The following is a 16,986-nucleotide window of genomic DNA, read 5'->3' as shown; positions in this document are numbered from 1 at the left end:
AGATACACCATTGGTGCCAGCAGCAACTGGCAGCTGCTCTCTAGGATTTCAGACAGGGGGCATTCCCAGCTCTACTGTCCCAGCTCTACTGTCTACACCCACCCAAGGAAGGCAAACAGCTGATTATGAATTCTTGATTGATAAAAGCATGCACTTACAGCAGCTTCTAAGGTGCACCAGTGCTGGATTTATGTTTAAGCTAAACAAGCTATAGCTTAGGGCCCCACCCTCTTGGGGGCTCCCAAAAAAATTAAAGAAAAAAACACCTGGATGTACATTTCCAAAATATAAGATAAAAAACAAATAAAATACATACAGCAACAGTGTTTTGTGTTGTGTAGGCTCCTATGATATAAGCAATGAGCCCCACCTGCTATCCTGCTCTCTAAAATATCACTGGTTTGCTCATTTCTATATATAGGGTGCCTACATTCTGCTTGGACTGATTGCATGGCAACATGTGCAAATGGCTTCAGGTACCTATTAGGTCCATAAATTGCCATATAGCATATATTCAACAACAACAAAAAACCAGTGACGATTTGTTGTTGACAAAGGACACCTGGACATATAAAGGGCCCTGTTACCTTCAGTAGCTTAGGCCTCATCAGACCTAAATCCTGCCCTGGGTGCACTGGATACAGCAACACACACACACACACACACACACACACACACACACTTCTAATGTCTACGTAGCTGGCATTAACTTTTCCAGGTTCATGCCCAGTAGCAGTTGAAGCAACAGTGGGACCATGGCCACCCACTCCCCCAGGTTTATGTAGCCTCGTCTGATGCAACCCGAGTCTTCTGCACATGTCGTTGCTGCGCTTCCCTCTCCATGCCCCTCCTGCTTCTAGGAGGCAGTGGGTCAGGGGGTGGCAGGGATTCAACTGGCTAACCCCTTGTTATGTACTGAAATTCTCACCCTGGGCCAGCAGGGGGATACTGTAGATAGTTTTCACTCAGGTCCACATATGCAAATAAGGAATTGAAAGTGACATTCAGTGATTGGATAGTTACAGAAAATTGTTACTGTTGCGTTGTAGTGGAGCTCTATATAAGCAGGCTGGCTGAGCCCTTCAGTTCAGTTCTGTTCTGGGTCTGTGAATAAACAAGAGCTGTTTGAAGAATCGCTGTGTTGTCTGATATGTTCACCCACAACTTAACACCCCTTGCTTGAACAGCCTGTTCGGGCTGTGTCCTCCATCTCTGGCTACTAGAATCCTGCCCCTTCCCTCCCTCCGTGCCTCGGCTCCTGCCCCACGGGTGGCACCAAACCTCATAAATAACTGCCCCACATCTCCTGGGTCATCCTCCCCTCCCCCACCCCACTGCCTCCACCACACATTCATCAGAGCCCTGCCAGTCCCTGACACTGACCTGGAGCTGCCAGAGACTGAACCTGGAACATTCTCAAAACAAAAAAAATCCTTCCAGTAGCACCTTAAAGGCCAACTAAGTCAGTTCTTGGTATGAGCTTTCGTGTGCATGCACACTTCTTCAGATACACACTTCTGTGTATCTGAAGACGTGTGCATGCACACGAAAGCTCATACCAAGAACTGACTTAGTTGGTCTTTAAGGTGCTACTGTAAGGAATTTTTTTTGTTTTGACTATGGCAGACCAACACGGCTACCTATCTGTAACTGGAACATTCTGTTTGTAATGCATGGGCTCTGCCAGTGAGCTATAGCCTTTCCCACATACCGAGTTCGTAGCAGAGATGGGATTTGAACTAGAAGCCCCTTTTGATAAGGCCAAGTTAACAATAACAACAGCTTACCAGAAGTTTTTAAGAATGTGGCAAAACCTTTCAAACTAAATCACGTATGACTGGGCAGGTTGGTTAACAGTAGAAACAGAGGTGCTGTGTGATGGAGGCACTGACACAATTGCGTTCAGAACTGCTCTTAAATGCATAGTCGAGACCCACAAGGAGTTCATGTAACAATCAAAGCTGGGAAATACCAGTGGTATCACCATTGTTTTTTCTCTTTTTTATTTTTAAGAGGAAAAAACAGAAGAAAGCCTAGGTTAGTTTGTGGATTGTCAACAGTTGTTGAGCTGTTTTTGGCCCAGGCACTGCTTGCGGCTGCAGTATTCTGTCTGGGAAATTCCAGATGTATGGCAACCCTACTTATACATGTTCTGGGTTAAGAAAAAAAATTTAAAGTGGTGTCCTAGATTGTATAACTATAAAGCATTTGCAGGAAGGGAACTGCAGATATTTTGGGCAGTGGAAGCTGGTTTTGTGTTCCTGTAACAAAAATAGCATCACAATCCCATCACTGGTGATGGCAACCAGGGTTCCTGACATAATTTTAGCCTTTCCAGAAAGAACGAAAAATCTTGAGAACATGAGAATTGCTGAAGGAGAACTTCAGAAACTTAAATTTAGGGAAATGTTTTGGGAAGTTTTTAACAACTGATGTTTTAATGTATTTTTAACCTTCTGTTGGAAGCCACCCAAAGTGGCTGGGGAAACCCAGCCAGATGGGCGGGGTAGAAATAATAAAATTATTATTATTATTATTATTATTATTATTATTATTATTATTATTATTATATGTTTCCTTTTTAAACAGAGGTTTTCAATTGCTGTGGTTTGGTGAGAATAAAACTGCAATAGAATCCCTTGGGCTCAAAAACACCAGGTAAATAAGCAAAATCTAACATTATGAGGATATTTTCAAGCTTGTAATTTGGACCAGGAAGTCATTATTTTTAACATTTTGGATTGACAAGTCTCTTAGAGCAGCTTGGCAGTAGCCTGCGAAATTCCCTACAATGATCTGACCTTGTAAGCAATCTATGCTATCAACGCCCCCTCAGGTTTGTTGCCCCTTTAGTGTGCCATAATGTTTATTGTGTATTAAAAATAATTAAAAATATAGCATTTCACTAACAACTTCCATCGGAAGGGCTCGGTGTGCATTATGTGCAGTCTATTGAGCCATCACTGTGATATATCTTGTTGCTGGTATGCAGTGTAGTAGCTGTTAAACAGCACACAGCAGTACTACACAACAGTTTTGTTAAGGAAGCAAAAAGAATACTGTACTCAACTGCATCAGCAGGGAGAATCTAGGTCAGCAGAATGTAATTACTAGAGCTGACTGAGCAATGAAAAATATTTTCCAGTAATATTCATTTGGGTTCTTCTAAACAATAAGGCTTTCCTAATACACACTTGCAAAAAAGCCAATTTAAGATTGCATGTTCAAAATAATTACAAAATAGGCATTTGAATTTGTTGATATTTGTATCCTTTACGTGCAATATGCTGTGCTTCCAAGGTGCTGGCAAGTTATATAATTGATCCCAAACAGGGTACATACATTTTACCACTCAACTTACATAACTAACAACGCTGCATTACTTTTGCCATCTGAATATCAAATATTTTCAGTGAACTGTTAGTTAGAGATGCCTACACAAGAAGACATTTTCCAAGCAAATTTCATTTCTCCCTCCCAACTAATTGGATAGAAGACTATGGGAATAAATTAGCTATGATTTTCAAAGGATTATCAGTGCCCATCTACAATTCTGTTCTAGTATAAGGTAGGTTTCACTCTGTAATTTCCTTTCACTTGTTTGGAAACTTTGACCTTGGAGTGGAACAGGAAACAGATTAAGCAAATAACTGACATATCATTGTTTGGCCATGTCAGCCCAGGACCCACAAAGCTGAGGGATAATTAAAGGTTTGAAAGATGTGGAGAGTGCCTTGTGGTTATAACAAAGTCTATGGAAAAGTCAAAAGTGAGTGGGTCCAATAAATGGTACAAGTTAGCTATATAATATTAAAAATGTAGCCTAAATCAAATATACAAAGAAATAACCCAGCCATAGACATATCATTACCACAGCAGTTTCTCCTGCTAATATAACTATGACATCATGAACAAAAAAGAAAGAAAGAGTAGACCTAAGCTAGAAAGAGTTGGTGTGATATCTTGAATACTAATATCCCGCCAGGGCATCCATTTTGACAGAATCTGCCATTTACTAGAAATCTTAATAACAAGTTTCCTCCTCAATATAAGACGTGCGCCCACTGTTGTAGAGACAATGAATATCCAATTCTTACTAAAAAATATGTAATTCCATCCAAGATGGTGACAATCATATTGGTAAAGTGTATGCCACCAATTTTTACATGTGCTTTTCCAAGGCTACATTCCCTCAACTGTATAGTGAAAATATAATCAAAACCTGGTGCTTATTTCTTCATACATTTTAGCTCTCTAAACTTTGTCAGATTATTCCTCTCATAATCTGTCTGTCCAGTATAAGGAAAGTTCGTCCACCCATCTGTCAGGGCCTGGTGTGTGTGTGTGTGTGTGTGTGTGTGTGTGTGTGTGTGTTCTTAAAAATATATATAGGAACAAAATAAAATTTAGGAATTGTAGATTCACAATAACAAGTTACAGTATTAGTTGAAGAACCATACCAACAGAACTGTAATCCACATGTTCTTTTTTGGAAGCAAATAGTATGCTCAGCAGATTCACAGTGCAGTAGTTAGGAAGGGGGTCCATCTGTAGAAATATTTTGCCAATAGTTTTCTAGAAAAGGCAGAAATAAAGGGGTTAAGAGGGCATTCATTTCAACCAGATTGAAAAATGGATTCTCTCAAAAGCATAGTGAGAACAGCTCTGCCACATATGTCAGGCTCGAAAAGCCAGGACAAGAGGCATGGAGGAAAGGAGAGGGACCTCAAGGGTACGTCATAGGCAGCTGCTAGCCCTGATCATTCAGACACTTGGCCTGGATACTTTGGGGAGTGACATGGCCTTTCCCAGTCAGCCCAAACAGCCTACTGATGCCTTTTGGTGATCCCCCTGGCCCTGTACCCCCCTGACCCTGAGAGCTTGGTTGCTGAACAGCTTGGCAGGTTTCTGGAGGAAACATCGGCTTTAGATCCATTTCTGTCCGGTTTCCGTCCTGGTTTTGGGACCGAGATGACTCTGATTGCCCTAACAGATGATCTCCGTAGACAACTGGATCGAGGGAGGTCGGGACTACTGATTCTCTTAAATTTGTCAGCAGCCTTTGATATAGTTGATCAGTATCTTCTGGACCACCACCTCACCGACGTGGGGATACAGGGCACAGCCCAACAATGGCTGTGCTATTTTATCTCTGGTTGGGGACAGAGGGTGGCGCAAGGGAGGGAGATGTTGTCGCGCCACTCCTTGGTATGTGTAGTGCCGCAGGGCGCAATCCTCTCCCCTATGCTTTTAAACATCTTTATGCACCCCCTTGCCCAGATTGTCCACAGCTTTGTCACCAATATGCTGATGGCACTCAGCTCTATCTGTTGATGGGTGGCCACACCGACTTGGCCCCAGACACACTGACCAGATGCTTGGAGGCTGTTGCTGGATGGTTTTGTGGGAGCCAATTGAAACTAAATCCTTCAAAGACAGATGGCCTCTGGCTGGGTCAGGATGGCATGGGGATGAGGGACTAACTCCCTTCTTCTGCAGGGGCCCAATTAGTGCCAGTGCCTTCCGTTAAGAGTTTGGGTGTAATCCTTGATGCCTCCCTTTCCATGGAGGCGCAGTTTACAGCAACAGCTAAGGCGACATTTTTCCACCTTCACCGCATTAAGCAGTTGGCCCCTTACCTTTCCCACCCTCATTTGGCCACAGTGATCCATGCAACAGTCATCTCCAGGCTTGACTACTGTAATTCGTTCTACGTGGGGCTGCCCTTGAAACTGTCCCACAAACTCCAGCGGGTGCAGAATGCTGCAGCGAGGCTCCTCACGGGGTCCCTGCCATGGAAGCATATTCAGCCAGTGCTTTACCAGTTGCACTGGCTCCCGGTGGAGTATAGGGTCAGGTTCAAGATGCTGGTTTTGACTTTTAAAGCCCTTTGTGGCTTAGGGCCCTCATATTTACAGGACCCCCTCTCCTGGTATGCCCCACGGAGGACCTTAAGGTCCATGAATAACCATAGTTTAGATGTCCCGGGCCCTAAGGAAGTCAGACTATCCTCCACCAGGGCCAGGGCCTTTTCAGTGATGGCTCCGACCTGGTGGAATGCTCTGTCCCATGAGACTAGGGCCCTTCAGGATTTAACCTCCTTTCGACGGGCTTGTAAGACAGGGCTATTCCGCCTGGCCTTTAATTTTAATTCAGCCTGATCTTTTATTTCCCTTCTCTTTCCTCATAAGATTACCCGCTCTAGGACCCCACAGCTAATTCTCCCCTGGCCTCCTCCAAGTAGGACTAATTAAGCCAGCTAGCCCTGGTGGCTATCTAATGTTTCTTGGATGGATTTTCCCCAAACTGATTTTTAAACTTTGAATTTTATTGTTATTCATGATTTTCTTGTGCATTTTATGCAGTTCTATGTTGTATTATAATTGTTTTAAATTTGAATTTGTTGTTAGCTGCCCTGAGCCCGGTTTTCTGAACCGGGAAGGGCGGGGTATAAATAAAAAAATTATTATTATTTCTTATGGCAGCTGGCCCCGTCCCTGGGCGCAGGGCATGCATGCCGCCTCAGGCACCCAATCAGCTTGCTCTGACCATGATGCCCTAAGCCCTCCTCCCGAGCACAAAGTCCCTGCATTAGGAGCTCATTCATCATCATGCTGTGCCACAAGAGGCAGAATGTGAGCTGTGGTTGGAGCATGAATGGCTTACATCCTGGGGGTACTTTGCTCTGGTTGGTGGATGCTGCATCCTTTACCACTTTCAGGCTGGTGTGGGTATGGCCTTGGGCCTGAGGTTCTGCAATTGGGTCTATCCCATTGACTTCTTTGAAGCTTTGTGAATTAAACCATTCATTTAGTGGCAACTCACGCCAGGTTGTGGGAGCAGGACTGTAAACTGAGCAGAGTATCTCCACATCGCATCTCTTTCCTGCCCCCAACATGCCCTTTTGGGCAGGCTTTGTGTCAGGCATGTGTCCTGTAGCAGGCACATTCGCCATCCACTGCCTTCCAGCAGACATAGCAGTAGGGCGGAATTTACACTGAGCTAGCATGGACTTGGCTTAGCTGGAGGGGGTAGATAACCACATCCTAACCCCCTCCAGTCTGCAGTATCTAGGGCTTGCATTGCACAGCTGACTAAACACATTCAACCTATAAATTCATTAAAATGGCAATGAAAATCATATCTTGTCAGCAGATGAGTTCTTAAATTGAAGTATATATCTATACTAAAAGTATATATCTACCTCGCCCCCTTTTATATTATAAAAAGATGGTGTGAAAAGCAAGATCTTTATCTGCTTAGGAAACTACCTCCAGTCCTTGTTTTCGGGAAGGGGAGAATGGGGAAGCATACTTTATAGTGTAATCATCTTGATTTGCTTTCACAGCGATAAATTAACTTGTGCCAGCATATTTGTTTCATCATCCCATCTCTCATAACCTTCCCAAGCCTGCAGAATACCTGTGATTACTTGCTTATCCAGTTTAGCACCTTTATTGTGTGGGTGGTTCATCTGTGCAGCTGCTCCCTTGAGGGGCAGAAACTACCCTCAGTTTGGGGGAATCCAGGCAATAATGCTGTATCATGTGCAAAACAGCCAATTAGCAAACCAAAATGACCTCCCTTTGTGTCCAATTTGCAGTGAAATATTAAAGGAAACTGAACAGACTGATTACGCCTGGCTAATATCTGTACACGCGCACACGTACACAGGCAGCCTATTTTAATTCTTGTTCAGCATGCACAACAAATGCTCTCTTCTCCTTCTACAACACTCACTAGTATTCCCGCAATTCAGCTGCTGCAGCACTTCATCAGTGATTCTGTACACAGCCTACAAGCTATGCTACTACACTCCAGCAAGCAGGTTCTATCTCTCCATAGGGACAGAGGATCTGAGTTAGTGTCAATCTCCTTTTGGCAATTAGAATTAATGACACTCCCATTTACATATGCATAAATGTTTATACACAGAAAAGAAACCTGCTTGGTACATTTTCAAATTTCTCCTTACTATGGTAGGATTTTTGATGGAAGCAAGCAATGTGCAGTGTTGATTTTTCATTCTCAGTGACCTGAAAAACCTTGGGCAAAGAAAAAACAAGGAGCTGCTGGATATTTTCTGCTTCTATTGATATATTCCCAGAAAGGCTTAACATCACCCACTATTTCTCTTTGAATTAAGAATCCTAGAGATACCAATTACATGTGGGCCAGAATCCTGGAGCTACCCAGATATGTGGTTTTTGTTTTAGACGACATTTTGCCTAGGAATCATGTTACAGGATGAGCAAGTCAGATTAGCAAGTCTGAGGGCCATTTTATTCAGAACGCATTCTCACAAAACAGGGATCTGCAGGTTCAGCAGTGGGTTTCCTGCTATTACAGTGTCGGGGATCTGACTCACTCATTCAGCAGATGCTTAAAACAGAGGTTTGCTCACCTGACCCACAACCAGAACATGACAGCTGTTGCTGCACATTGTAAATTATAGCTCAGTGTCCCGTCCTACATGTCTAGAATACATGAGGCACATGTTTGCCTAGCGGAGAGAAATAGCGTAAATTCAAGCCACTTGCTTTTATATAGCCCCACTGTCAGTAATCCATAAAAAAGTAAGCATGCTGAAACCTCATCAAAATATGCAACCCTGCATATATAGTATATTGATTGGGCTATCAGGAAAGATACTATCATGTCCAAGAGGACACCCATGTGGTTAATGAGAAGAGTCATGGCAGCAATCAGACGCAATAGGTTTTCTTCAGAACATGGGAACCTCGCCCAAAGGAGCAGAATGGAAGGAAACACAGATTTTGTCAAAAGGGATACAATAAGGGATACAAAAGAAGAACAGGAGGAGGAAGAATTTGAGGAATTTGCTTAATATATATATATATTAAGGTAAAGTTATTTTAAAACACTCTTTTTTAAAGAAAAAGATTATTTTAATGCATCAGAAGCAAGAAACCAATAAGGGAGTCAGTTGTACCACTGGAAGTGAAGGGCTATGCTGTATTTATAAAGCCCTAGATTCAATCTCTGGCATCTCCAGGTAGGGCTGGAAACACCTTGGTCTGAAACCATGGAGAGTCACTGCTCCTTATTGTAGACAATATTGGGTGAAATGAACCAAAGGTCTGACTTGCCATAGGGCAGTTTCCTATGTTCCTAACAGCACAATCTATGCATGCCAACTCAGAAGTCCCTTTGAGTTCAAAGGAGCTTTCTCCTAGGTAAATGCGCATAGGATTGCAGCCTAAGGGAGTTAAAGGTGTGTTGCAGAAGGTTAAGGGGCATGCAGAGAAGCTGAATGGATTCTTTGTTTCTGCCTTCACTGATGGGTATATGGAACAAGGACACACAAATTGACATTTTTAGGAAAGAAGTCTTTAGAATTCAGGCAAATATTGATGACAAGAGATGACGATCTAGGTTTTATCAAGAAACTAAGAAAGATTAAAAAATAACCACCAGGTCCAGACAATATCCAACAAAAAGTTATTAAAACTCCAATGTAAAATTATTGGTCTTTAACAAAGATATGTAACTTGCCCCTAAGATCAGACTTATTGTCTGGAAGGTGGCCAGAGTAACATCAGTTTTAAAGGGGGGTTGGAGGTGGGATGGATGACTGCCAGTTAGTTTTATGTCTGTTTCATATGAATTGGTAGGAACCATTTAAGGAAAAGGCTATGTAAAACATAGGAGGACAAGTCTTGATGAAAATCATCATTGCTTCTACCATAGTATGTCCTGCCTCACTAACCTCTTAGAGTCTTTAAGAGTGTCAACGAGAATCTTGATAGCAAGCGATCCAGGAGACATTGTGTACCAGAACTACTAAAAGTCGCTCACCCAAAGGCTCCTAAGCAGACTTAGCAGAGAGGGGATAAGAAGAGAGATCCTCTTATAGATTAGTTACTAATTAAAGAACAGAAAGCAGACGATAAAGATGAATGGAAAGTTCTCACAATGGAGGGGTGTACAAGTGGCTTCCCACAGTGCTGGATTTGTGTGTTTTCTTAACTTCCCCATAAATGATCCACTGTTAGGGGTGAGGACAGAGGTGGCAAAGTTTATTAATGATACCAAATAATGCAGCTGGTATGTCAGAGCAATAATACAAAAGAAGAAATCAAATATATTAACTTATGCTTTTGATTGCAGTCACTAAATCTAATTAATGGAGAGACCGGGGAATTATGTCAGAATGCTGTTTATTGATTATAGCTCGGCTTTTAATACCATCCTTCCTGACATTCTTATTAAAAAGCTGATGGACCTGGACCTTTCCCCTACCATCTGCGATTGGATTAAAGACTTTCTGAGGGATTGCACACAGATAATGAGGATTGGGCCTGTTACATCTACCTCTCTGAAGCTCAGCACTGGCACCCCACAGGGATGCGTGTACTCGTTGTATACATATGACTGTATTTCATATGATCCATCCACTGTAATTATTAAGTTTGCAGATGATACCACCATAATGGGTCTAATTACAGGTGGAGATGAACCAGCGTATAGGGAGGAGGTTCCAAAAGTCTCCACATGGTGCCTAGAGAACAACTTGCACCTAAATGTCAGTAAGACAAAGGAGATGGTGTTGGACTTTCGGAGGAAGAGAAAGGAACTAGCCCCATTGTATATCAGGAGTGTATGTGTGGAGAGAGTCTCTTCCTTGAAATTCCTGGGAGTTTACCTTAGTGAAGACCTCACTTGGAAAATCAATACAACCCAGGTGGTTAGGAAGGCCCAACAGAGACTCCATTTCCTCAGGGTCTTGGGAAAGAACAATGTCAAACAAAAAATGATGATCTCCTTCTACCGGGCCACAATAGAAAGTGTCCTTTCATACTGTATAACAGTGTGGTACACTGGTTTGACAGACACGGACAGGAAGTCCCTACAGAGGGTGGCGAATACAGCACATGACATCATGGGCTGTCCTTGGAGTTCGCTAGATGACATCACTGGAGACCGCTGCCTCAGGCAGGAGAGCAGAGAAAATTCTTAGGGACGACTCACACCCTGGCCAGCACTTCTTTAATTTCCTACCTTCAGGCAGGATATACAGTAGGATAGTCAGCCGCACCAACAGGTTAAAGAACAGTTTTTATCCCTGGGCTGTTGGGCTGCTGAATGGGGGAAAAATAGTTGTGTAATTGACTTCTGACAAGCACACAGAGCGTGAACAAGACTGAGTGTATGGGGGGGGGGGCTCATTTAATTTCACTGCACACAGGTGGTGTAGTGACAATAAAGGTTTATTTTTTTATTATTATTTATCATTATTAATGTACTTTATCTTTTTCATCTCATACTAAGGATAACCTGCAGAAGCAAGTATGGCATCTTCCATTACATAAATTATTTTGCCATATTTCCACTATCATCATGTCCATGTGCCTCATAGTAATGTGATGAGTTCTGCATAGAGTGGGCCATTTTCTGAAGTGAGGGTCTTCTTGGTGAATCCATTGTTGTTATGCAATCTGCTCCAAGGGAAGACTGCCAAGCTCTCCTTTTTGAGCCTTGGGAAAATGGCTAAGATGTGAGTGTTTAGCCAGGCTTTTCATAGCTATTATTCTACTATATTTTTGTGGTACTTATTATGGCTTTATTTTGAGGTTTGTAAGTTGCTTTAAGAGCTCAGGTTGTAGAGCTGGACACACACACACACACACAAAAAAAAACCATTATAAGTAACTAATTGCGTTCTCAAAGGTGCTTTTTCTCTTTTCTTTTAATCTCACTTGAACTGCACTTCTTATTTTGGGTCCTCTAACCAATCATGGAGAAGCAAATTGACCTGCCAAAGTCCATTTTGGGTTATTATCTTCCAGGAATGTTTGGGAGGGCAGAAGTGTCAGTGATAAACCGCCCTAATGCCACTGGCCTATTAAGAAAATATATGAACAGCTGCTTCAAATATAGAGATGACATTGATTTCTGGAACACCATTTATTTAAATGGATATTACTTCCCTGCAATATGGTTAGGGCAGAGGGTTGAGGGGGTTTGTTTATTTATTTACTTGTAGGCTTGAGTTTAGGTGCCATCAGTATTCTTAGAAGAAGTATAGCTCTACAAAGTAATTTGCAATTCTACTTCTGTTGCCATTCTTGCTCAAAGGAGTACCCCATCTTCTGCTCCAACTCATCACCTCCATTTTGTTCTGTGCTAAAATAATTTTTTGTTTCTTTTAAAAATTCATCAAGTTGTCTGTGATGGTTTATAACACAAAAAGAGCTTTTGAAGTGATTTTAATTCCTCTCCTTTCAGGAGTTCACCTATATTCTCTCTCTCTCTTCAGCTTGGTTTCCCTCCCTTTAATGAAATCCTGACAGTTAACTGTATTTTCAGTTTATTTTTGGAAATTCTCAGGAGTTCCCTGACAACTGCTAAGGTTTGATAAATTGCATCTTCTTAAAAGGCTATTGATTTGTTCTTTAAAAATTCTGGGTCAGGCCTGTTGCCACAGGTCATCTACAATTGAACAGGATGTATCTGTATGTTTTCATCTCTCAGCTGAAAAGTTTGCATGAGAATTCAGGCTGTCATGACTGAAGGTACATCTTTAAAACACTTGGATTTTGCAATGATTCATGCAGCATGAAAGAACCCTTTCTAAAATTGAAATGGATTACTCAAAGTGGTGTTAATATAGACTAAAGGACTGTGACACAGAATAATTTTGTTTTGTTTTGTTTTTTTGTTAAGCTTCAGTCTCAGAAAACTTTACAATACAGTTTGGTAACTAAAAAATGAATAAGGGGAAAAAAGAATGGATGAAAGTCGTGAGAGCTTTGCAAAATCCTATCTTTGAAAACTGGAGAAACCATATCGCTGTGAGGTAAAGCTTCACCCTTATAAGAGTGTTTTAATGATTTCTATGCTGATGAGAATGAAAACTACAGGAAGGAAAGCTGTGTCTCTTACCTCTTGCTAGAGCCAGAGGGAAGATACCAAATATACAAGGCCACTAGCAGTGTGCTGAGTGACAAACTGTCACTGCTGCTAAGAAAATGGCTGTACGCAGTGCTTTTTTTCTAGGGCGCTGCAGGGGTACACATACCCCTAAACATTTTGTGAATCTAAGTTTGGCCTCATTGAGGGGCAGTATTTCAATATGAGGGACGCAGGTGGTGCTGTGGGTTAAAGCCTCAGCGCCTAGGACTTGCCGATCGAAAGGTCGGCGGTTCGAATCCCTGTGGCGGGGTGCGCTCCCGCTGCTCGGTCCCAGCGCCTGCCAACCTAGCAGTTCGAAAGCACCTCCGGGTGCAAGTAGATAAATAGGGACCGCTTACCAGCGGGAAGGTAAATGGCGTTTCCGTGTGCGGCTCTGGCTCGCCAGATGCAGCTTTGTCACGCTGGCCACGTGACCCGGAAGTGTCTCCGGACAGCGCTGGCCCCTGGCCTCTTAAGTGAGATGGGCGCACAACCCCAGAGTCTGTCAAGACTGGCCCGTACGGGCAGGGGTACCTTTACCTTTACCTTTACCTTTATTTCAATATGAATAGGAAAATGAGAGTACCCCTAAACATTATTTTGGGGGGGAAAGCACTAGCCGTACGGTATACACATACTGGGTTTTGACTTTTATATACAAAGCAGTAGCATAAAACAGCAGTCAGTTTATGACTGGTAGTTTGATGGACATGTCATTCAAATCTATTGGCCCGGTATTTTAGATCAATGGAGTTTCCAGATAAACAAATTGATTGGCTGGAGGGGAAATGAAGCCAGGTTCAGCGCTGGGGTTGGGGGGATGTCACAATAAAGGGTTGTTTGATGATAAAAGAGTTTCAGTGAGGGACTTAGAGGAAGCTGAGAGGAGAAGGAGAAGCAAATCTGTAAGATGAAATAACTTGAGGCAAGGGCTCCGAAGGTCTGCAAGACAGGAATGGGAGACTCCAGCAGCCTTTGGAAGAGCGAAGGCTAGAGTGACAGCAGATGGAAGCTGACCAGAGTGAAGAGTTACGAAAGGTAATAGTTTAAGAGTATTACGGGGGACGGGGGACTAGAGCAAGTATCCTATGTATCTTGTTAAAGCAACCATTAATAGTGTGCATTTTCTAGTATATTATATTAATAGCAACCTGTAATCAACTTTATCTTTGTTTTACTTTTATATTAGCAGTACTGTTCGGTTTTGTCCTGTGCCTACACCCAGCTACTATGGTTTACCTCAGAGTAGAATTGATGAACATGATGTAGGCCCCTTAATTTCAATGAGCCTACCCTGAGTAAAACTTAGTTGTGAATATCACCCTATGTTTGTGAAAGGGGTAGTTGCATCAATTTAAGGTTTAAAGCGGTGGCAACTTTTGATAAAGTAGAGACTAAGCCGTGAGATGGAAAGGTTTAAGCTGCTTAAGGCCTCCACACAAACACACACCAGTGCAGAGATAGTTTAGCACGCTTATGCCATGCCAAAAATATTGGGAACATTATGATCCACTGGAATTGAATCCCTGGGAAGACACACTTTGAAAGACTCTGCCTCCATTGTTCGTTTTTATAATATCCCATCTTAGAAAGAAATTATCTGCAATGAAAAAAGATTTATTTGCCCTTTTTACATTGCAAAACACAGAATAAGTTCTTTGGGGCTTGATAGTTCCCTTAGGTTTACAGTGGTACCTTGGGTTACAGACGCTTCAGGCTATAGACTCCGCTAACCCAGAAATAGTACCTCAGGTTAAGAACTTTGCTCCAGGATGAGAACAGAAATTATGCAGCAGCAGGAGGAGGCCCCGTTAGCTAAGAACAGTTTCAGGTTAAGAATATACCTCTAGAACGAATTAAGTTCTTAACCCAAGGTACCACTGTATAGATATTTGGAGGAACAGAGGCCCTGTAGGCCCACTGGAGTTCATCGGGTAAATGCAACTCTTCTAAGTCAACAGGGACGATGCCACTCAGATAGAGTGGGTATTGCCAGATAAATAGCGATTCTCTTTCTGTTCCTCTCTCCCAGAAGATGCCTTTATTGCATATTACTTCATGAATCAGTGGCTATTTCTGCAGAGCAGATGTCAACCACTGCGTCTCTCCCCTATTCCTGCACTATTACTAAACCACAATCTAATCTCAATTATTTCAATTTAAAATTACTTATTGTCCCATTCTGTATTTACTGAGGAAAGCCATATAATCATATTAATATTCCAACTAAAATATGGTTTATGAGTGCAGATTGCAAAATGGCACGTCTGTGTTGTGCAAATCTGTTACTAATCAGAAGGATTTTTTAATCTAAGCATGGCTGCTACTTAATGGTTTCTTAATTATGCAAAGGGCTAATCAATTTTTTTAAAGTGTTCAAGTGATTAAAAGAAGCTATGGCAATCATCTGATATAAAAGCGAACCATTTAGAGATGACTCATGAAATAAATAATTTATTTGCCAAGGCAGGGGAAATTCACTCTATTTTTGAGTGTGTGGCCTTGATGAGCTTTCATACTCTCTCTGACTGTCTGTATTTCTCTTCACACAGGCTGTTGTAAGCCAGTAAGAGGCAAAATGATACTATATATAGCATAGAACCATTGATTGGTGCTTGTACAGCACTTTTCCCTGCTTGGTGATTTCAAAGTATTCCACTAGATGATTTAGGGCACAATCCTATTTGAGAGTCACTGACTGGGGAGGAGGCATAGAATGCGGCAGAGTGCAAGATATGTTGCCATGACAGATGCAATTGGTGACCACTTCAGATTATGTTGCCAGGCCGTAAGAGAAGACCACCCTGTGACCAGGATGTTTCTAGCTTTTCCTCCATGGTATTGTTAATCTACTTGCCCTCCTGATATCCTTCCAAGCTCCATGACAGAGAGTTATGCAAAGTGCCACCAGCGACATTGCACCTGCTACACTGCTGTATCCCAAGCCATTGTCTAAGGCACAGGAGCCATGCTGGGGTGACAAGTTGGCAATAACACACACATGCCTCCCTTTTGGGATCCACTCCATCCCAGATGCAATTCAGATCAGGCTTTGACTTTGCCACATGTGTTTCTCTTGCTGCTGCAGAGGAGGAATGGGAGATACGGATCCCTCATCCACATCCTGGTATCATCATTTTACTTCAGCTGCTTCGAAGAGGAGATTTTGAAGGGAACTTGCCCCTCAGAGGCAATGGTCCTTGCTTCCTCTGTTGGAGTGAGAGCGGCATGACTTTTCGGGTACACAACTGGTGTGTATAACACAGGCAGGTCAGGAAGAGAATGAGAAGGAGGAGAGGATGTGAATTCCACTGGCACGTAACACAACTTCTTGGGGAAATAATAGAAAGGGGCTAAAGGACAATTAAGGGATGCGGGTGGCGCTGTGGGTTAAACCACAGAGCCTAGGACTTGCTGATCAGAAGGTTGGCGGTTCAAATCCCCGCCACAGGGTGAGCTCCCATTACTCAGTCCCTGCTCCTGCCAACCTAGTAGTTCGAAAGCACATCAAAGTGCAAGTAGATAAATAGGTACTGCTTTGGTGGGAAGGTAAATGGCGTTTCCGTGCACTGCTCTGGTTCACCAGAAGCGGCTTAGTCATGCTGGCCACATGACCCGGAAGCTGTGCGCTGGCTCCCTCGGCCAATAAAGCGAGATGAGTGCTGCAACCCAGAGTCGGCCACAACTGGACCTAATGGTCAGGGGTCCCCTTTACCTTTAAAGCACAATTTGACCCACGGCAGGGTCAGGCTATCTATCCATGCAGCATTCCTGTAGATTGGATTAAACATGCCTAAGAATGGGGTTCACCTTTTGAAATGTGAAGTGGTACCCTCATTCAAATGTAGGATCCCCTGCATGTAAAATGTGAGCTTTTCCACCTGGCATCTATGACTGCGTGCTGGCACAGGGGGAACACAAATCATCATAAAGAAAGGGATTGATAATAAAACTGTCAATATCATAATGCTGTTATACAAATCTATTGTATGACTGCTTGGAATACTGTTTACACCTCTGAGTACCTCACATCAAAAGGGATATTGCAGAGGTGGAGAAGCATCTGAAAAG

General features: G+C 42.7%; 1 long non-coding RNA gene across 1 annotated transcript; it reads left to right on the top strand.

Moving 5' to 3' along the window:
- The first annotated feature begins 10,225 nt into the window (after positions 1 to 10,225).
- LOC309366345 lies at positions 10,226 to 10,766 on the top strand. The gene is made up of 2 exons (XR_014166650.1): positions 10,226 to 10,625; positions 10,706 to 10,766. It is a non-coding gene; the product is annotated as an uncharacterized lncRNA (long non-coding RNA).
- The last annotated feature ends 6,220 nt before the right edge of the window (positions 10,767 to 16,986 follow it).

Source organism: Podarcis melisellensis (assembly GCF_964234715.1).
Source record: "Podarcis melisellensis genome assembly, chromosome: 1".
Lineage (NCBI taxonomy): Eukaryota > Metazoa > Chordata > Lepidosauria > Squamata > Lacertidae > Podarcis > Podarcis melisellensis.
The sequence above is the reverse complement of the archived record's forward strand: the minus strand, read 5'-3'. Positions and strand labels throughout refer to the sequence as shown.